Source organism: Tachypleus tridentatus, chromosome 1 (assembly GCF_004210375.1).
Source record: "Tachypleus tridentatus isolate NWPU-2018 chromosome 1, ASM421037v1, whole genome shotgun sequence".
NCBI lineage: Eukaryota > Metazoa > Arthropoda > Merostomata > Xiphosura > Limulidae > Tachypleus > Tachypleus tridentatus.
Window position 1 is genome coordinate 45,094,291 of NC_134825.1, and position 23,848 is coordinate 45,118,138.

Genomic DNA, 23,848 nt, shown 5'->3' on the forward strand with positions numbered 1-23,848 from the left:
AAGTAACAACAGATGTACAAACATTTTTTTACCGCAAATAAGCATATATACTGTACAATGTATAATGTGAAGATATAGCAGAAGAAATAACTAGTTTGTATTACTTATTTACCCACAGATATGCATAGAATAAATATATAGCGTACGAGGTCTGGTCAGACAATTTGAAATAATTTGCTTCTCTGTTATTACGAATTTGTACGAGAGCCAGAGAAATGCATGGTTTAAATCTCACTGCTAACACTCAGTCTGTTGCTAACGTTACTGAAGTGACACTGAAAACAGCTGCTTAAACCTTCCCTGCTGATACTCAATTTGTTGTCAACATTACTCAAGTGATACTGATAATAATAAGGTTTTAATAAAATTCAACATCAGTGATCGTGGAGTTTGCCACAACTTTATAGATCTGTTTCAATATATACACCTCGCTTCATGGATCTTTCTAGCTGAGACTAATGGACGTATACACATTACTTTTATACTAAAACAAACTCCGTTAGTTATAAATTACAATCATCCAAACAGATTTCGTCTAATATTATTCAGATAACTAACTTTGGGCGCTATAATCACACTGGCGTAAGTGTAAATCATAATTACTAGTGTGGTTATAACGGAGACATAAAATAAGCATTATTTAAATGCACCTTGTTCGAAAACTGTCGTAAATTTAGGGCGGAGACATGTGTAGTAGTGGCTACCAATAGAGCAAACTTTGCATATATATATATATATATATAAATTAATATGACTATAGATATTAAACTTTTATAATCAAATTCATTTTAGTTTCCGAATCGCATGTTTCGTAACACTGAATTGTTGTTATACTGCAGTCATCTATTATTATTTGTGCAAATGAGTTCGTACGTAATATTCATTCATAATATTTAAACACTCGTTTATATCTTTGAAGCAGTTTTTGCGATGTCACTCGTGAGACACAAAGCTTATGAAACTAGATTAGGGGACATAGCTTAATTTTACTTTGCTTTGAAAACATTTGAAAAAGAAACTGAAGTCCAAACCTTTCATTGCTTATCAGATTTACTGAATTACTACACATATAAATGTTAATATGTTTTTTTGTTAAAAAAAAAGTCATACAATGGGACAACTATACTATGTCACCACAGGATGGAATCCAGAGTCATAGTTGTACGCTCTGGAGCTTACGTCTTAGTCACTGCGAGGCAAAATGTTAAGAAAAAGCATGATTTTGGTAACACCACCTGGCTCTGTCCTATTTTTAAGTCGTTATCCGTCAAGCTTGTGCACTGAAGACATGCTAGCACCAGTGTTTGCAATATTTGCAAGTAAAATAGAAAGCGTTTTGTTAGAAACGCGAAATGGAATGCATTTGTTTATGTTGCTCTAGTGTCACGGCACTTTAAATTTGTTTTTCACAGCTTGTATTAAAGCAATACTATTTTTCTACACGATGACTCGCAGAGCATAATGGAGTAATTATTCCTTTATTTTTGTTGTTCACTGACAGTTTTTAAGCTGAATGTGTACGTCATGAAGCACAGTATTCTAATATGTAGGAAAGACTCGCGTTAGAAACGAGTAAAAAAGATAAAGCAGTCAAAACAGGCGATCCAAAAAAGACTTTCTTAACAACAGCCGCAAATTTCATCTTAAACATGGGTTTAACAAAATTTTAGTTACATGAGATATTAATGTAAACACTAGTGTTATGTGTAGTAATATCAATATTTTCTTGCATAATATTTTTATATAAGATACCAGCAGAAGCAGAAATACTACCGTTACGATTAGCCATTATCAAACGTATATGTTTAGTAGTTTCGCTAAACACAAGGTGTTGTCTCTTAATGTGAGATCTTACATTATTGTATAATCCAAGAATTTTCTACTACTTATTTTATAAAAGTTAGTTGAAAAACCTAGTAATGCTTTCGTTAGTTGCTTGGTTTCATTTGTATGTTTTAACAGCGCTCTTTTATTTGTATTTTTACCAAACAGTTTCCCTACAAGGATATAGGCGGCAGTACAGTATCCAGAAATTTACTGGTTTTATGCTTGTGGTTGAGCCAAAAGAAGTTGTAAACGTCTTCAACTATGGCAACAAGGGATCAGGGAATGTTGGCTTCTTTCAGGTATCTATCTCTCCGTCTGTATCTCACCGAAGACAGCCTTTGAACAAATCTTCTATGGTAACGAGTGGTATGCTGTACTTTTAATGAATGCAATGTATATTTATTTGAGTTATTTGCTATTATTTTATTGAAATACATTAGTACGTTAAGGAATAGCGAACCCGATAATTTATCCAGTATTTTGTCTTTAGGAGTGAATAATTGGGAAATAATAACAAAAATAAGTTTATAGCTTATTTTCAAAATAAATATAAGGGGAATTAATATAAGCCTAATTTACCTTATAAACCATTAAACAACGGGAATGTTGTGGGTAACAGCATTTATTGATGATGGCCGCCGTTTAAGGGTTAAAAAGAAGAAAAATGATTTATTCGTCTCTAGTAGACATCCAATGACGAGTATTTTGTGACGCCCTTTGTGGATTTTGAAAACTGTCCTTACTCTAAAGAGGAATTACTATCTCTTTATCAATTTATTGCAGTTGTCCATTCAATAAATCACTAATGGATCAACTACATGAACGGAGTTCTTTTAATGCGTGTGATAAAACAACAGGTAGTCGGTATTGTCACTTATTTATATATATGTTATAAAGATACTTAAGAACATTTTGTATACTTTGATATTTGGCCGAAGGTGCTAATGTAAATATCAGTGACAACAATTCATATTTTAATGTTAATACGAATAGTGTGAAAAATGAAGTAGGTACTATTTTTTATGTCAGATAGACATTAAGAAAAGAGTACCATTAGGCCTTAACTCACAATGTTTTCAAATAGTTTTGCATTGTATAAATATCTAGAAAATGATGATACCTTCGTGTTGCACCCGTTGTAAAATACTACTATTTATTTCATTTAGAGCTACTCATTAAATAAGTAACGATAATTTCATTTTTAATTAAGAAGAACTTGCTAGTAATATGATTTTTATTATACCATTCATGTGTGTGGTTTTGCTTTTAGCAAAGTCACATCGGGACATCTGCTGATCTCACCGAGGGGAATCGAACCCTATACCCTTCATATTCTTTTCATTTTTAATCAACAACATTTTATTTTTGACAACTGTTTCGTGACAAGAAGCTTGAGATACATTTTTAAAATGGGATTTGTGTCAGACTACGCATACGTTTTTAATCCTTGTCTTAATCTGGACTGTCTAGAATTATAAAAAATCTTTTTTAATTTCGCTTTTTATCTATTCATCTATATAAGTGAGTATGAGTTAAGAGGATTAGTACAGTAATAAAATGGATTCGTTAATTCATTTATGTTTCATTATTTTAACCACAGTGTATATTTTACGTATTTACGATGTATCTTTTCACGTTCGTCATACGATAGCTCTACGGAGATGGCTTGTCTAAGTTTTCTGATGACTGTTCTCATGCAATCGTCCAGACCTCAAACATTCCAAAATCCGAGATTCAGGTGATGTGGACAGCTCCACCTTCACTGTCTGGGTGTGTTGGGTTCAAGTAAGTTTTCTTTAATTTTTGTCATCATTTGGACGTATTGCCTGCAAACAGTTTCAGTTCCTTAATATGGTATCTTCCGTTAATAACACTGATCAGATTATTAAATACTAGTGAATAATCTTCCAACAGTATTTTGTGTTTGGATAAGGTTTAACACACAATATTATCATATATTTTTGATGTATTTAGGAAAACGTGTCATCCATTATGAGAATGTTCTGAATAAACAATTATATAGGTGAAACTCTTAAAACAACACTTCCACATAATGAATTAATAATAACATATCTTTTGCTCCTCAATAATAAGAATAATTTAAGAGTGTAAATTCTGTATTCGAATTTTATTTTTATAGCACTGCTACTAAGATTATCTATCACAGTCCCTAATTGTGAGCTTATGACCTAAGTACCTTACCACCCACTATTATACGATATGACTCTACAGAAGGTACCTGTAGAGAAAACTCTACCTTTAAGCAAACAAAGTTCTCGTCACACCAGACATGCTCGCCCTTTCAGCCGTGGACGCATTATAATGTTATAATAAATCCCACTATTCGTTGGTAAAAAGTAGCCCAAAGTTGGCGGTGGGTGGTGATGACTAGCTGCCTTCCCTCTAGTCTTACACTGCTAAGTTAGGGACGACTAGCGCAGATAACCCTCATGTAGCTTTGCACGAAATTCAAAACCGAAGAAACAAACAAAGAAGAAATAATGAAATAGAAGAGGCCTGATTCAGGTTAAACGTAAAATAATAAAAATTACTGTAACTAAAATAACTTCGTAGAGATATCTAATCAAATATATTTCAATAAAAAGACAAAATGTCACATATTGTTACTGAATAATTCATTCATTACCACAAGCAGTATTACTGTAAGGCTAATTACGGATATTAGTTGAGGTTGATAATGTGTGTGAAAGGTAAAACACGTAACATATGATAGTGTGAAGGATACTTATATGAAGACGAAATGAAAGTGAAAAGATATATTTAAACTAAGGGGAAGAAAACATCAATACACGCTCACTGATACATATACACACACAAATTCTTATATATTTACATGTATACGTTCATATCTTAAATTCGTTTTTCACTATAATTGCCTTTACCCTTAGCACCATGTATTGAATGTTACTTACACTGTCATTTTCACTTGACAAGGACTCTCCTCTCTCCATTAATCTCTTCAAGGTGTTTCTAGTTGTAATGCCAAATTCAATTTGATTTAAGTAGCTCTGCTCTTCCCACGTATTTTGACGTTCGCCTTCTCTGAAGTGGTGATGCAGTTGGTGAGATATAAAAGTTGTTGTTCAGAGAAGCGCTTGCCTTGCTAGAATCCTTTGTTTTGTATTAACACTGTTAAAATCAAAACCAAAAACAATGTTTAGCTGCTTCTGTTGTTGTTTTCATGGTTGCGCTCTTCGTCATTTGACGTTTATGCAGAATGCATAATAATAAGTAAAAAGTTACTAAATATATGTATTTTGGTGTTGGTTTAAATATATAATTTGTCTATGTTCATAGCCTAAAGAAATGTTTAAAATATTTTAAATGTCTGAAAAATATGAAAGTCATTGTTTGAACTGATGGTTTATCGAGCAACAGAAGAAAAGTGTAATATTTTTGTTAACAGCATTATGTTTATAAAAGTTTTTGTTAGTGAAATCATTAAAGAACAATCCATCACAAACGAGACGTTTTTGAGAATCAATCACTTTGCACTGGAAACTGTATTTCTTCTATTGTTGTAGATAAATGTATCATTATCATAAAAGACAGTCATATGTTGTCCATTTGCAAACAATTCCGAGTAAGGGAAACTGTGTAATTTGAGATGGAAGCCCCCTATCAATTTGTGTTGGAACTCAAGGTTTGGTAGCACAAAATTGTTAATAAGGATCCAGCTGATACCTTTGGATATTTTGTTCAGTTGAAATGGTACAATGCCACATCCCACTTTTACGGACATGAATGTTCTTAATTTTGATAACAGTGCAAGACTCAGTGAATGTGCACTTTTGCAAAGTAATAATGATTTATAAGCATGTGGCAAGTTGATGAAAGAGCTCTTTGGTACTTTAAGTGAGACTCTAATTGTCCATTATTATTTAAATACCCAGAATTGTTGCAATGTGGGCTTGGCACTAGCTGGTGATAAGACTTTATTACACATCGTTGGGGCCTGGCATGGCCTAACGCGTTAAGGCGTGCGCTTCGTAATCTGAAGGTCGCGGGTTCGCGCCCGAGTCGCGCCAAACATGCTCGCCCTTCCAGCCGTGGGGGCGTTATAATGTGACGGTCAATCCCACTATTCGTTGGTAAAAGAGTAGCCCAAGAGTTGGCGGTGGGTGGTGATGACTAGCTGCCGTCCCTAATTTAGAAGTGTAAGACTAGAGGGAAGAAACAGTTTATACAATTAATCTTACTATATGTATTTTCCAAGGATGAATTTTTACAACACATATTCCTACGTACAGTAATGATGCTCTAATCTAGAAAATAAAAGTCCAATAACCCTGACAATAGCCAAAATAAGGGTTTTCCTAACTGTGCACAAGAAACATTTGTGCTTGTTGTGGAAATTTATAGTCTGATGTACAGTACAAACACAAATACCCAGCTTCCTGACCTTCACCACAAATATTTCCATCTTTCATTTCGTCCTGTATTTGTAACCTCTTTTATAAAAGGCCATTCTCATAAAAAAGCACGCAATATCTGCAGTTTATGTACTTATTCTACTGGTTTTTCTGTGTGTGATGCCATGTGTGTGGTACTATGTCTAGGTTTCTGTTCACATTTGAAACTACGTACTACATGTATATAACTTTTTGATTTACTCACGTACCTTCTACGTAAGACACATTTGGATTTAATACAATTAACTTTTCACACGGTATCGCATTGCGTAAATCTCTGTCACGTATTCAAGTCTAAGTTGTGCTCTGGGCACGACTGATATAATTTATGCCGGACCTAATTCTCTTCCGCTTCAGAGAACCATTCAAAATGTTTAACAGCTCCTTTCATTAACACGAGTCTAATTTGGGTTTGTCTTTCGCAATATAAATGTTTCGTAAGATTAACCATGTACAACACTTTCCCCTGACATTACTTTGCAGCCGTACTACGTTTTATCATTAAACATCTGCGTTTTTACTCCAACAATCCTTATGTTGTGTTTATTACGACAACCAAGTTCAAACAACACCAGGTTTTCCTTTTGATTACACATTTGATCGCTTCTAGAACACACAGTCTTTTCTAGATGTAAATGCTGCAGGAGACAGTAACATGCAATCTACTAACATAACTAAGCCCTTTTAATGTTGATTTGAAACTTGTTACAAACTAACGTCTTCACAATCACAACATTGTAACTATAATTTTCCCAGTTTTACACAAAGGATCATTCAAAATACGGTCATGATGATTTCCCTATACGTGTCGTATTTAGTACTGTTCCAGAACGTATCACCATGGATATGGCGTGCAAAATACGAATTTATGTTACTTTTTATGGTAGATAACTTTTTAAGACTATCCATAGCTGTATTGTTCATACTTTTATCCTCTTTTTATTGTTGTGCAATATAGTGGGTTATCTTTTGCACTTATTAACACATATACCTTTGAAGCAACCACCATTAATTTGTTGAAGAAAGTTTGTTATTTGTTTTGCATTGTGCTCTTCGATTGTGAATGTATCACTATTAATGGTATATTGTGTTAAATATCCCTTACAAACAATATCGATACAGATGGATGGTCACCAATAAAAACTCTGTAATGTATTCCTCCATTTATTCTCAGATTGATTTAGATAATTAGGTTTTATTCTTAAAGTTGCATGTTTGACAGTGAAACAAAATCCATATTCAGCTCTTAAGAAGGAAGGGTACTGTTCATTAGTATATTTCTGTATCTTTGTTGTTTTTAGGAACCTTATACAGTTATCTTGTCAGATTCTCTTTGTTCATGCAATACTTTATTGTTTGTCAGTGAAACTTTAAAAGTTTCAGTATGTGTAATATTTTACTTAGTTTGTAAAGGAAAATTGCTTATTATTACATTAGTTAAATTTTTCTTAGAAGACTAAGTCCTAACTCTAAACAAGGAAGGACATTCGTATACCGAGGTCGTTAAGTGATGTATGAAATACAACAATTCTAAGCGAAAAACTTCCATAGGACAAAAACCACAACATCACAAAATACAGAGAAAGAGTTTCTCTACAAAGTAAGACTGTTACTATGAAAAAGAGTTTCCCCCTTAAAAGATCCACTGCAACGAAGCTGGCTGTATGTCCTGAAATCATTAACAAGATAAACAGTAATTTAAACTTGACTCTAAAATCAAAGATTCACACTTTTCCTTAAAATTTAACAGCTGCTTTCATGGGAAGGATGGTTGAGAAAAGTGCAAACACACTAATCTTGTTCGACTGCATACACGTTAAGTCTTCTAATACAACTTCACTGACTTGATTTTTTTTTTTTTGGGGGGGGGAGACTATTTAAATATGGAAAGTGAAATTTTCATACAGAAAAGGGACTGAGAAACACTTGTTAAGATCTGTGATCTAGGATTGATTTCGCTGTTCGCGCAGAAGCTTGTTACAATAGAAATTGCGTTGTCATGCAGTAGTGTGTAATCTGACCATCATTTTAAGACGAATAACGATAGATAAGGTAATTTCAAGAGCAATACCAGATTGGATTGTCATTCTTATAAGGCGACATTAACTTTCTACAAATACTGGTGGATTCAGGCTTGTCAAGTGTCAGCAAATCATAATCTTGTAATAAAATTCCGTCAATAAAACCTAGCTATCTACTGTAATGCATCTCATCGATCGCATCTAGTTAAACTCCTTTAGAAACCTATTATTAAAAAGAGTTCGAAAAAAAACACCCACTAAGGTCATATAAGTTACTTAAAAAATTATTCTTTAAATTTTCCTGAAAAAGAACCATGAAAAGCGTAGAACTTAAAACCAACTTGTGAGTAAGCGTGACTCAGAATGGATTTATTTTTTTTTACTTGCTAAGCTTTAACTTTGTGAAATGTTTATTGTCCATAAATCTTTTACTAGGCTATTTAATTGTACGGTAGCGAACTTTCTAAGAAGGAATGTATATCTACATCTACTGTTTGCATACTAATAAGATATTTATATCTTACAGAGCGACAATTTCAGAAAACGAAGATGTTTGGTACATGGACGACGGAGGCTTGACTAAAGATTTATGTGAAGACGGTAAGTTAACCGATATTCCCCCCCAAACAGAAATCAATAATTCTACTTTCTTTTTAGTATGTTTATTTTTTAAAAGTAAATATGCGGTAAACTTTAGTCAACCAACGTAGTGGCTCGACATGGACAGATGGTTAAAACACTCGAATCTTTATCCAATGGTCGCGGGTTTGAATCCCCGTTCGCAGCCGTCGGGGCGTTATAATGTGACGATCAATCCCACTATTCGTTGGTAAAAGAGTAGCCCAAGAGATAGCGATGGGTGCTTAAGACTAGCTACCTTCTCTCTAGTTTTACACTGCTAAATTAGGGATGGCTAGCGCAAATAGTCCTCGTTTAGCTTTGCTCGAAATTCAAACCAAATCAACCAACGTAGCAGTAAACCAAAAACGCTGTTTTTGAAGTGAAACTATTTTACAATGACGCAGATTAAGGCCTAACTTTACTTGGTGTTTAAGGTGCTCAACTCTCAGTTTGTATTTTAAGAGATTGAAACCAGTTACTGGACATTCCCACCTATTCAGACAAAGAGATCGTTATAACGTTACACTTAATCGCATTATTATTTCGTAAAGAGCAGAGCCAAGAATTGGTGTTGGGTGCTACCAGGGGGTTTCCTTCACCGTGGCCGGTATTTAAATATTAGGGACAGCAGCAGATAGTCTTACTAGCTTTACTAGAAACAAACAATGATGTAACTTAATAAAACTAGTAGGATTTGAGGTCACATTAACAGCTGGACTCAGTTATAAGTGTAACTGTGCTATAGAGGCTGAGTATGCTATGTTAAAACGATTTAAAACACTTTCACATCGTTACAGTTCATGTCGTGACGTCTTCTCATGATTTTCCACACAATTGTTCACCTTAACAATATCTCGATAATTCTCGTTGCCAAAGGCTTTCATGTTCAAAGCATACCTCTTCCCTCTGCAAGCTATGCATAATACATCTAGTGTACAACGTTCCGTATTCGTCCAATTGACTAGTTTGTCTTTACATGGAATAGCATATTAACTCTTTTATTCTCCAACTACTTGAAGTTTTTTGTGGTTGAACCTGCTATATTGTGAAAACAGCTCATGTACACGTGATTCATGTCTATTTATTTTCAGTCCAATGTACTTCTTGATAACTTTAAGTATTGTTGTCTGCAGATGGCCTTTGCCAATTGTCTTTAGCGTTCGTGGATTCCCACCTGTTAATCCCCTTAAAACGACTGAGATATATCTTTTTTCAGGCCTCTTTTTTTGTTGATTTTGATGCCTCAAACGGATCCATATCCCTTTGTTTACTAATCTTATTAAGTACAAGGTATATATGGGTATTTGAAATCCTCCCAATCCTCGATCAGGATACATCTTTATGATCTAACTGTATGAATATTTAACATCGAAAAGGGTTGTTAAATACCATGCCAGATTTTTTTTTGTCATAAAACTACATGTAAAACGTCAAACAATATCAAAATGTATTACTGAGGCATGCTCTTCCATAATGACTTGGATATGGTTATTACATGATTTGGCGATCAGCAAACTCAAAATCGCTTTGATATAACGTTCGACTTAGTCCTGTACTTTAACAGTAATTATTAGTTTGCTCCTATTGAAGTGAAGACAGGATACACCCCAACATGAATTTTTGTTTTTATATGTTGAAAAATCTTGAAACAAAAGATATTTATTGATAACACGCGAAAAATTGCTTATACTAGTTGTTGTTTTTTCATAGTTGTAGATGATTTTAGAAATTTGGTATTTTCAGCCGGAATTTCGTGCGGAAATTTATCAAATAAACAGGTCAAAGACTCCCGAGCTAGAATTATAGCTGTCTATAATTTTATACTTCTGTCCAAGGAAAATGAATTTTATTAGTGGCAAGTGGCACATTAAGGGCCGTTTCAGGCTGCACATAAAGGGGATTATTGCAACTATTATAACGAATCCATAGCTCAAAAAGCGCAGAACGGGTTTAGCGGTTGGAAACTTTGAACTCTCCATCCGTAATTGTTAACCTTTAGGCCACACAATGCCCTTTTCAGAAAACGTACCTTTTATATAAATATTTTATTACAGCATTGTACCTGAATATAGTGGCTGCAAATCAAACAGGAAAAAAGGCAAAAATCATATGATTTTCAACTTAATAATAATGACAGTTACACGAAGTTCATATTTATTGTTTGTTGGTTTCAGAATTTTAACACAATATTACATATTGACTATCTACGCTAACAACCATAATTTTGAAGCGATAAATTGGAAGAAAAGCAGCTAGTCAAGAGCCCCACCATCCCTTGTGTTATTCTAATTAAATAGTGAGATTTGACCGTCAAGTCATGATTTTGTAGCAACAATACGCAAACCGTATGGCTTATGAGACTCACCGACTAGCTCATAAGTAATTTGGTTACTCTGGTGACAATCTTGAAGTGCAGTACTTTTACCAAATGCAGTCGTTAAGATCTATTTTCTGAGGTGCATAAACATTGTTTTCATTTTTAGTCAACTCGATATTTTAGGAACATTGAAAATAAAAATGACAAAATGCTGATTTAGCTGAAAGGTAAATTAATATTTTATATCTTTATATTTCTTATTAAGTTTGTATATCTGTTTTAGCTCAAGCTACAAAACTGGCTAATTGAGCTGCTGAACCATCAGAGAACTTCTGTAAGCAGATAAGGACATATGAATAACTTATTATGCAGTTGAGTTGTTGTCCTTACAATAAATTATACGTTGTCCGGTGTGGCAAAGGTAAATTCATAAGCATATAATGCTAACAATCTGGTTTCGATTGCCCATGTTGGACAGTGCGTAGGTAACCAATAATGTAGTTTTGCGCTAAAACAGGCAAATAAAGCCGTTCTATAAAACTCACATGGACAAGGTTTTTGAAGGTCTGGCTTTCTCATTTGTGTCGTATTTCGCATTAGTACAAATTAATAAGAGTAGTTACCTTGTTTGGAATGGGTAGAGAATAGATAATGCTATTTATCACAAGTATAGTTGTACTTACAGTATGTACGGGGGCGGCTACATAATACATGTAATACAAACTGTTTATTCATATATACTTTTAATAACCAAATACTAAATCTTCGAATGTATTTGAAATATACCCTTATGGGATAAAAAATATAACATGCAAAAGTAGAAGTCGTAGAATCACATGAAAAAGTCAGTAAAGAAAAACAAATTTCCCAGTCTCACTCACTGACTGACATTGTTGTAAGCCTCTAGCTGTATAATAAACAGACATACCGTGGTTATAAGTGCATCAAATAGAACAATATCAAATGGTCCACGCACTAGTACTAGCGTTTTTCTACACTAAACACTACCAGAAAGAAGATATACATCTAGTATTACCTTAAAGTGGACGCTATTTTAAATATATTCGACTGCTCCCTCACTGCGTGTTCTCAGTAGGTGTGGCCTAATAAAACAGTGAAGGTATGTGATCTTCTCGATGTACAGCACTGTTCGATAAGATCTATAAACTTTGAATAATATAAGGTATGACAGCTCAGGATGAGTCTTAAGAGAAACTTCACTATCTATGGTAGAAAATGATGCAAGAAATTTATAATACGTATTGTAAATTAAATTAAGTTTGCATTCATTAATCATTCAATACGTAGTTTAATATTATGGCACAGAACTACTCTGATGATATGCTTACAGGATATCGACGTAAATTAATAAATTATACATAGTAACATGTTACACTGTTAGAAAAAAATCCATGGACAAGTAGAAAAATATTGTAAAAAATGAAAGTTTAGGAAGGAACGCACCAAAAGAAGTGAGGATCCAAGATGAGAATGTTCATAGTGTAATAAAACGTCTTCTCTACAACTTCATCCTACCCTGTTTCCTCATTGTTTGGTGCATCCATTACAACACTTTCGATTTTTAAAAAAATATTTCTTCACTTGTTAAAACACACACATATGTGTCTTTCTTAAACATTACAGACGTCTAGGATATTGAATTAATATAATCTGTTACACATCACAACAGATATATATTTAGTTGGGAAAATTTATCTCTTTCTAGTTCTCTAGAAGAAGATTAGATTACTAAACCATTTACCAGTCCTGCATGACAAGGTTTTCTATTTTCTAGAAAAACTCGTGGAACACATGCCTAACTCAGTAATCCCCGATGTGTTCTATAAACCAGGATTATTTTACAGATATTCAGTCAAAATTTTCACTTTTATCTATTTGAAAATAGCAGGATTAAAACATCTCTATGAGTGAAGATTATTTCCTAAGTCTTCACTAACGGAAGTCAGAAACTTGCTATTACACATTTCAGTAACCTATTACGCATGCTTGGAAACATTTAAGTCCAGGAGATTGTTTCATAGTACTATATTTGGGTCAATAACGTTATTGGTTCATAAATAATGTAAACTATTGCCACGTGTGTGATATAACAAACCTGATTTGTTCAATCTTGATGTCCAGTTTTATTCAAATGTAATACTCGAAAATCGTAGTTGTTTTTCTTAATTTTCTACAAGTATAGAAGAAGTGTTAGCGAACAGAAACTGAATTCTTTATAATTAATAATGTTAATATTTCAAATTAAGTATAATTTTTATCAGGACGTAAAAGCTTTCTTTTTTACTTTTTCCTTACTTTAGAAATCTAATTTTTCCGAGCACACTCAGAAGAGAGAATTTCATCTGATATGCATTGAAAGCTGAAGTTTTTGATAAAAAGTGTGATATTTTCCCCAAAAGATAATCTAAATAAAAAATAGTTTACAGGAAAACAATTGCTTATTTATTATTCACACAAGCACTATAAAGAAGTGATTATGACTTGTAGTAAAAATCAATCAACTAGTTAAACAAAGTGCCTGGCAACTCTCTCGGTTTGGGTAATTTTAATTGTTATGATTAATTTTGTAGAGGTGAATAAATATTTCAGGTTTCTAATTATCTGTTTTAGGAGACAAAGATATTTTCTAAATATAAACTAATAATAGACTCATATATAGTTGCCTCATGACAACTAGTACAAGACAAATTGCATTTATCTGATGACAGATGGTATAAGGCATATTTATCTGATAGTAGGATGTACAAGTCGCATGTGTATTTTCCAGAAGGTAAGTAGTACATAGTACTCGTATTTTCCGTGTAGTAGGTAGGACAAAAAACACACACACGTAATTTCAAGATGGTTACTGACACTAGGTACATGCGTATTTTCCGTTTGATATATTGTGTAAAGGACAATTATGTCTTTTGCTGATGGTAGCTAATACTATTCATACACTTATTTCCGGATAGTGGTTGGTACTAGATACCTAGATACACGTGTATTTACTTGATAGAAGCTAGAACAAAGCACTGTTTGTTTTTATTGAGAACAGAGTAATATGTAGATTCTTTTAAATTTGATTAACTTTTTGTTTCAATTACTTGGGTAAAGACTGTTGTTGATGTAACTTGTGTGTGTGTATGTACTATTTCTGTATATGTGTATGCATACATATATACATATACATAAATATGTATTGGATGCGTACGTGAATCAAATTACTTTGTAGACACTAATGTTATTGAAGCTAACAAAATATTCAAATTAAAAATACCTGGGTGGACTGAGTTGGATGAATGTATGTGTTGTGTTGAAAAATGATAGAATTGGAAAAGTTGGTTTGCTTACCTATTTTCACTGACTGGTGCTGATACTTAGAGCATGGTTTACAGAACAAGAAAGGAAAGACGAACAGCCAGATATCATTGAAGACTGTTGTGCTTGTGACGAAGCCAAATATGAAGTTTCGTTTGAAGGGTTATGGTCTCGACATACACACCCAAAAGACTTTCCATCCAGTAAGTACAACGTTTCGTTGTTTTTTAATTCTAAAATTTTCCTTATCTGGTTTTGATAAACTAAAATCAACACTATTCATCAACAGCTCTTGTATTACTCTTGTTTGACCAAATAGTGGAATTTGATTATCACTTTTATAGAGCATCCACGACCTAAACTGTTAATGTGTTATTAGTTTAACGGGATCCTAAAAACCATAAATCCTCAGATTAACAGTCCGTACACGCCAGCCACCAAGCCTTACCTTGAAGGAATGAATATTCTCGTATTCATCACGATTCTGTATAAACACCAGTAAAGCTCAGTTTAAGGTTTATCGGCTAACAACTGTGCACAGTTTTAGGAACTGTATCTGTAATATCAAATTGCTGGTTTGTAAATAAAAGTCAAAGTTTTTCTCTCATTTTTGTCCCATTTTGGAGATTTAATTTCCTACCAACCGATTTCCGTTTATTATGTTTATTCGTATGCTAAAAGTACTGGATATACACTCATATTATTTGTGTTCATCGACTAATGAATTTAAATTTTTCTACTCTCACATGTGTTTTTCCAAATATCTCTCCATATATATATACATATACATATATGAGTTAAGACTGTAGAATGATACTTAATTTATTACTTATAACTGTAACAAGAAAAAGGCCCAAGCGAAAATTTTATAATAAAGATCTTCTAAATGTATGAATTTATTTTTTAGATGAATTATTACCACAGTTTTCGGACATTATCGGTTCTTCTCATACGGCTGATTTCCGGATGTGGGAATATAGTGGTTATGCTTCTAGGGGCTTACGCCAGCTGGCAGAAGTAGGACCACAAAAAAACTTGAATCTGAACTGAAGACTGAGGTATGATTATTGAACCTTCCGAATGACTAACGTTTCAGAAAACGACACTCAATTGCTATTCGTCATAACCTCAAAGCTTGTGTTTTTAAGATCGAATTTTTTTTGAAGTGAACAATGTAAACATTGTAGTTTTAGAAGCTGGTGTTTATGGACTTTTCCCAATAAATTCGACTTTATCTTCAACTGTTTTTTTGTAAATTCCTGTAGAAGAAGTATTTCATGCTAGGGCTAGTTCAAAATGTCGTTCGTTTCAAGAACAAAGTAAAAGCTGGAGAGAACTTCTTTTCTCTAAGTGTCCTTCATCAAAGTTATTTTGTGACTGGTAGTGCTACATATGATATAGACAATGAGAAGTGTCGCAGTATTTTATGTTCATTTGGGGAGTCTACGGTACAAAATAATGATGAAACAGCTATAATTAAAATCCAGGTTCAATTTGGGACCAGATGGTGGACAAAACAAAATACGCAGACTAGCTAATTAATGAATTAATATTTGCTGTAAAAGTCCATAAATGTAACTACAAGTTTGGTCGTCAATTTTTATTTCATTCCTTTAAGTCGCGTGCTTAGTTATTTTCGGGTCGCACTTTTTTTACACCTAAAGTGTGTTTGATTAAATATCCTGATTTTTGTTAATACATACAAAAATAAGTAAGAAAGTGACGCTCGATAGTGACCAACATTAGTTTTAGGATCACAACCGTATTATTGGGAACAGATCTATACATTACAGAACCAACCAGATTGTTTGAAATATATGATGACAGTTTTTACTTTCTAAAACAGTGTTAATAGCTTCCTTTATAGTAACACTATGGAAACTAAATTAACAGTTTCTCCCTACGCACGCCGTACAGCCGTATGAAGCATCATTATTTACACTAATTGTCTAAGATAATTTCACGTCACGTTAAACTCTCCTTAATTAAGAGAATTTTATAAAATTTAACAAACTTATGCTTAAAAGTAGACAATGTTTGATTCTTTTTAAAACGTGAGCTAGAAACTGATAGGCTAGTTTGATTGGTCTAACTAATACTTATGTTTCTGCTCGTGCTTTTAACTTATAGTTTTACTACTCTAACTCAGCCAACTTCAATCCGAATGACAAAAAATCCAAAATGGTCCAACCTTTACTCTTAGGTGAAACTGTATTAAAAAAATTCAGACCAATAGCTCATGTGACTTTTTGCGTAGGCGTCATGTTTGAGCAGTTTTTATTGTATAACTTTGCACGTGTGTCTTATACTTTAACCACATTGGAGACCTAACTGTAAGTTGTAAAGATCTAACAGTGCACCAAATTAAAAAAAAATTCCTAAAAGTTAAATATGTTTTATATTGAATAAAGTTTCCGCACTTTCGGTTTGTTTCAAATTTCGTGCAAAGCTACACGAGAGCTATCTGCGCTAGCCGTCCCTAATTTAGCAGTGGGAAGGCAGCTTGTCATCACCACCCACCGCCAACTCTTGGGCTACTATTTTGTCAACGAATAGTGGGATTGACCTGAAAGGACGAGTATGTTGGGTGCGACGGGGATTCGAACCCGCGAATTACGACTCAAATGCCTTAACCACCTAGCCATGTTGGGCCTATCGTACTTTCGGTGCAAATAAAAAAGGAATTAATTTATTAAAAAATGGATATTTTCCATCTCGTTTATTTCGTAATGGATTCCCTTTAAATTTGATATGTGAAGTAATGGTCGAGTAAGCATATCCATTGAAAATAGTGATAGTTGGGATTAAAACAGTCCGAACTGTAGAACATGAAAAAATGGCTAAACTGTCACTATTGTTAATAACTAACATACGTTGTGTCTTCAGGTCGTATTAATGTGAACTGTGGAATACAAAACAGTAAATAAAGACGTACGTACTGTGTGGGCAAACCACTTTGTGCAGATTAATGTAAAATACGGAATGAGAAACACACAATAAATAAATGCATACGTACTACGTGAGCACATCACCTTGTACAGATTAATGTGAACTGTGGATTACAACTGGTTTCGATACTTTAAAATTTATTGAAATTATTACTGCACAATATCTTTAAATTTGTGTGAAACTTTAAGATTATTAATAACAGTTGTTCGGGAAGATGATAAGGTTATTTTTTAGCAATACCTTTAATTTTTTCTTACTTCTTTGGTTAAACTGAATTACAAACGTTAATATTTATTGTATTTAAATAATCATGAAAGAGATTGAGCCAATTTTTTTTGTCCTTCATATCATCTTATAAAATAAATATATAATTTTCTAACAACAAGTTTATCTAAATAATTTATAATAAATACGTTAGGGAACTTTAAAACATAAAGTTATGATATCTGACAAAATCAGTTACGTTAAAAAATATGACCCTGGTCACATTAAAACATCTACGATAAAAGATTCAAGTTACTGAAGGCCAAGTTCGTAAAATAGCAAGCTTTCTAATCAAGTTGTATACGAAAAACGGACCAAGTGATATAAAATTGTATAAATATCTAAAAAAGCTAAACATTGTATATCTTCAAAAACCAACAGGAATTGGTACTACCATGAATGTAAAAGGGGGACCTAGTATACCTTCCAATTATGTCTTATTTAACTTAACCATTTCAACATTATATATGGCCCCTTCAGTCTGACTTGACTGTTTTTATGAATTAAGTGTTTTGCTCTTTTATTGTGTTTTAACATGACTGTATAAATGCACGTGACGTGAAATTAATACGTTTTACAGAGAAGATGTAAATAGGTACTTTAACCTTCTTAGCATTTCTCAATACAAACCATTTAATAGTGAAGTTTTTTCGTTATATTTTAATAAAAATGTTGAACAAGGAATCATGAGTGTGGAAAGACGAGTAATGAAAACAGAAAAATATTAAAACAGTTTTGAGGTATCTGTAATAATATAATATTAGATAGATTTACTTCTATATTTGGAAGTGAACATTGTGATACAGTTTAACAATATCATACAATCCACTGGTTATCGCATGATGCATTACGTCATGTTTTTTGTGACGAGATATAACACATGGATAAACATTAAACTGATACATATTTATTTATTTTCATTAATAGGAAATATATTAAAACGTCTAATTTTGTATAACTCAACTATTAACTTAACCCTAGTAGTTTGCATTCCTGGAACCGATTGCCCCACACTTTGAGAAACGTTGTAATACGTGTTTGCCACCTTATGTATTAACACAAAATGTCAAAATATCCGTAGTGTGTTGTATATACAGCTTCGTTTTAAATGCAGTGAAGATATTTATTGAGCGATGCCTTCTTCGCTATAGAAACACTTTAAAATCTTTTAAGTAAAAAGTCATTACTTTTGTCCTATTAACGTTTCTTATAAGTATAAATTCAGGCAACAAACTGATTTCGGAAGCACGTTCTTGTTTTGAAACACATTAGTTTGTCATTTTGTGCCCGTTTTTCGCATGTTAGATAAATAAAATATTGTACTATTTGTTTAGTATTTTATCTGAAAAAATATTTTGTCAAAAACATAAATATTATTATTTCTGCTTTACATCTTAATGATAAATGTGCTATTTTTCTAACTCAACATGTTTCTCAGTTTTGTATAGATTGCTTGAAGCTATTCTTCTCGGTAATTTTACTTAAAACACATGAACACAATGTTACTGCTTCTATTTTACGTTCTAATACCAAAGATGCTATTTTCTTTAATGGAACGCATTCATTAAATTTGTATAAATCATTTAAAGGTGTTTTTTATTTCTTTAACGGCACGTGAACTCATAAGGCGAGAAGTAATATCTTATTTAGCAATAGTTAAAAAATAGCGACATAATGATTACTAAGAGTTGCACTTCTAATTTTTCTTTGAATGATGTTCTAATGAAATTTAATTATTTATTGAATGCTAACTCTTTTAAGAATTAGATATTATAATTTTATAAAACATAGAAAGTTTCCCTCGTGATCAGTTATACAGTCATATTTATTTTCTGAACAAATTGTAACTGTTAAATGTAATCTCCTCCCCTCTCTTTTCTTTCGCAGTCAGATAAAATTCGGACAATTATCAAAGCTAGAGGGCTGTGGCATCCGAACTTAAACGGAAAGACATTTGCGGTATTTCGAGTGGATAAAAAACACCATTTGATGTCGCTACTGAGCAAGCTAAGTCCGAGTCCTGATTGGATTGTTGGAGTCAGTGCTCTGGAACTGTGCCTGAAGAATTGTTCCTGGATGACCAATAAGATTATGAATCTTTATCCTTGGGACGCTGGAATACATGATGGACAATCCTACTTAGTAAGTTAATCCTTGAACCATATTATTCTATCGAAATAATTATCTTATTAAAATATTGTTTCTTTCTTTCTTTAGAATTAAGCAGAATGCTACACAATGGGCTATCCGTGCTTTGCGCAACACGGGTATCGAAACTCAGTTTCTAGAGTCCGCAGACATATTGCCGTGCCACTGGGATCGTTATTTAATTAAACGAATTAAGATAACTACAATTCAATAAAACAAGTTTTAAAATTCGTTGTTCCGAGAATAGTCCACACCTACCTCTCAAATAATATGCACCAACTATAGAAAATGAGTGATAAATTATCTAAATTTATTGTTTAGTCGCTTTTGTTAGTTACTACTTTACATTACTCATGAAATATAAAACAATAAGATTGAAAATATGACCTTTAATTTCAATTCAGGAAGATAAATTATTGGTTTGATGTTAGTTTATTCCACAATAACCTTACGATGTATTTTTTCTTGAATAAATATTATTTATTTACAGTAAAATCAGAATAAATTAAGTTATTCACTTAAAATTAAGTATAAGATTACTGAAATAAGCAAAAAACAACAACAACAAAGTTTCGAATCTTAGCGGTTTTAAATGTAAATTAGGCTTATAATTGCAGAAATAAAATATCAATTGTGAGTATTTCTACGGTGAAAGAATTGTAGGAAAAGTTCATGTATACTTATCATTTGTAATTAAAGTTAGATATTCATACAAATGCAAGAAATCCATTTACATACAAAATGGCCAACCATGGCCAGGTGGTTAAAGAACTCGACTCGTAATCTGAGGGTCGCTGGTTCGAATCCTCGTCACACTAAACATGAACGATCTCTCAGCCGTGGAGACGTTATAATGTGACGTTCAATTCCACTATTTGTTGGCAAAAGAGTAGCGCAAGAGTTGGCAGTGGGTAGTGATAACTAGCTGCCTTCCCTCTAGTCTTACACTGGCAAATTGAGAACGACTAGTGCAGAAAGCTCTCGTGTAGCTTTGCACGAAATTCAAAACAAACTAAAAACCAAACCACATAATATATATATATATATACATATAAATATACCCTACTTTAATCAGTTTAGACATCTTGTGTCACGAAAATATTATAAGAAGTGGAGTTATAAGGTTCAAGCTTATGATTTATGAAAGCGTTTTACACCATAACAGTACTGAAACAAATAGACCAGAACACTTATGACTTCCTAATCAGAAATATCCGCAAATGTTTCATATAAAAATCCTTTTTTATTGCAGAACACTGCGATCATTACTTTCGTTCAGTAATAAAGCTCATCAAACCAGCTTAGCTAAGGCGGCTCAAAATATAAGCTCAAACACCATTTGGGCTGACTTTTCATTTTAGAGTCAATCAAGTTGCGTGCGAGATTATTAAACCTCTTTAACCTATGAAATGGTTTAATTCTTTATTGGTTCATGTTTTTTGTAGTCGGAAATATCGCCTACAATACCACAAGATAAGATCAAGAGGATAACATCACATGACCCAAATAGCCTACAATCTCCCTTTTTTGACCCCACCGGATTTCCTATGAAACCAGTAGCGAAGTTAGTAATTACACGACAGAGACTCTATGAAAAATCCTGTGAAGAAACCGAAATATTTACAGATGATCCAGAGAAAAAGGATAGATATGACCCACGTAAGTTTTTTTTTCCCATGTTTGTAGAATGATGTAGAAAGTATTAAATAGTTATTTAGTGTTTAGCAGTACTTTTCTTATTACTATCTGTAAAAGTCGATAGAAAATTTTTGTCTTACGTAGATTCTGTAATAAAGACGAGTATTTATAGGTTCGTAGGAAAATGTGTAATATTTTTTACCAGGAATTTAAAGTAAGAATGCATGTTCGCACTGCTTATTGTTCCTTCGGCATGGGCATGTTTAGGAAAACTATGTACTTGTATTTTTCTGATAATTCTTGAAATTAAGAGCTTTTGCATTAAGGACTAGATTTAACAGATCACCGCTTGCTTAGATGCTAAAATCAGCCGTATTTTTTTCCACTGAAACCAGAAGTTTCAAATTTAACGATTCGTGGTGAATTAACCAAATTAGGTCTTGAAGTTAAAGCGTACTTTGTCAACTTCTATTCATCGACCAAGATGTTATCGTATTAAAAGCTTTCAGCTTCAACTTTTTTTGCTACAGTTTTGTTTGTTTGTTATTAAGCACAATATTACACAAAGAGCTATCCGTTTTGTGCCTATTGCAAATATCGAAATCCGATTTTACGCGCTATATCCCTAAGACTTACGCCCCCGTGAGGGAAATGTAAGACAATGACCACGGTAGTGAAATCTCACAGCGTGTTACCATTAAAGATAAAAGTTTCGTGTACAAGTTTTAGTAGCGCCGCATTGTTTCCTTTATAATGAATTAGGTCAAGTTAATCCTGATGTTACCAATGTTACGCATCACATGCTTAAACGTTTTCCTAAATTATTTATGCAAACCTGCTTGAGGATCCAGAAATTTATGATTTTATCATACCTTTAGCTACACACAAAAATTAAGCAAAACTACTGTCAATTAACTCCACTAATAAAGCTGTGATTTCTACGTAGAATATCTGGAAGAGGAATTATTTTACCGGTTTTTTTACCAGTTCTTTATTTTATGTGGTAAAAAGTATAAAAAATTGCTCGCTTTCATGAAATGTAAAAGGCTTGTTTTGAATTTCGCGTAAAGCTAAGGGAGGCCTATCTGCGCTAGCCGTCCCTAATTTAGCTATGTAAGGTGAGATGGAAGGCAGTTACTTATCTCCACCCCTCCGCCAACACTTGGGCTACAATTTTACAACAAATAATGGGATTGACCGTAGCTTTATAACGTCCCAGGACTGAAAGAGCGAGCATTTTGGTGTGACGGGGATTCGAACCCGCGGATTACGAATCCAGTGCCTTAACCCCTCGGTTGTGCCGGCCTGAATGTGTACCCTGAACAGTACGTGAATATGCTAGTAAGTTGATAGTTAAAATGTACTGCCTTGGTTACGAAGGTAAATTTCGTGTAACAAAACCTCAAAGTACAAATTGAGATGTTCTGTGAATCTACTGTTTGTGACCTATGACCCTTTGCTACCTAATAGCTGTGGTAGGTTTAAAATAAGGCGCCAAGAAGAATATTAGGTTCCGATAAACACATGAAGTGATTGAAACGAGCAGCAGGACTTAAGAGACAACTCTTATTTATGATAAACCAAGTACCAGCGAGGAATTTTCATAAATGGCGTTTTAATTAGAGGGTAGTGACGATGATAGTGGTGCAGGTGGACACTTGTCAATTTCTTATAATTTAAAGTAAAGCTCTTTCTTCGCAAGTTCCATGTTATAATTTCTAGTGTCTTTTCTAAACGATTTTGTTGTCTAAGTGTTCGAGGCTGTGCTATTGCGTTACGTAATAAGTTAGTGTTAGATTATTTATTTAAAAAAAGTTACTTTGAATCATAAGTGGGAAAACAATGACAGTATGAGTTATATAATATTCGTATCAACGGGCGTGTCTCGGCTGTTTTATCCAAAATATGTTTTGTATTTGAAAGTAAAGCACAATGCAGATGTACCTCATTTATTAAATATATATTCAAAATATTATTGATGAGTTAAAAAAACTATCAGCAGATTTCATTGAAAGTTTTAAGTACCTAATTACTTATTGGTACACAAGACTTTAATTGCATGTTTAAAGAAGAAACAGACTAAAAGGGCGTGTAGAGTACTAATTTTGTTGTTTCGTTAGATAATATAAGTGACAAATCAAGTTTATTTCATGTATTTTAGTTATCGTAATCCTAGTTAAAAAATACTGAATGTGTTTATAATAAAGGGGAACTAGTTTGTTGAAGAATGTTGAATGTGTTTATAATAAAGGGGAACCAGTTTATTGAAAAATACTGCATGTGTTTATAATAAAGGGGAACTAGTTTAT

General features: G+C 33.1%; 1 long non-coding RNA gene and 1 pseudogene across 2 annotated transcripts in view; one reads left to right on the forward strand and one right to left on the reverse strand.

Moving 5' to 3' along the window:
* Positions 1 to 23,848, forward strand: part of LOC143247312 (spondin-1-like) — a 76,860-nt pseudogene that overhangs the window by 31,744 nt on the left and 21,268 nt on the right. Inside the window, exons 2-8 of the transcript XR_013026506.1 lie at positions 1,993 to 2,126; positions 3,479 to 3,612; positions 8,808 to 8,881; positions 14,618 to 14,743; positions 15,448 to 15,598; positions 19,641 to 19,895; positions 21,347 to 21,560. The product of XR_013026506.1 is annotated as a spondin-1-like (transcript). The remainder of the gene's footprint in view (positions 1 to 1,992; positions 2,127 to 3,478; positions 3,613 to 8,807; positions 8,882 to 14,617; positions 14,744 to 15,447; positions 15,599 to 19,640; positions 19,896 to 21,346; positions 21,561 to 23,848) is intronic.
* The window catches only part of LOC143247317 (uncharacterized), a 74,018-nt gene continuing 53,692 nt past the window's right edge, over positions 3,523 to 23,848 (reverse strand). The window contains exons 2-3 of the long non-coding RNA XR_013026511.1: positions 4,761 to 4,977; positions 3,523 to 3,653 (exon numbers count right to left, since the gene is read on the reverse strand). This is a non-coding gene — a long non-coding RNA (uncharacterized LOC143247317). The remainder of the gene's footprint in view (positions 3,654 to 4,760; positions 4,978 to 23,848) is intronic.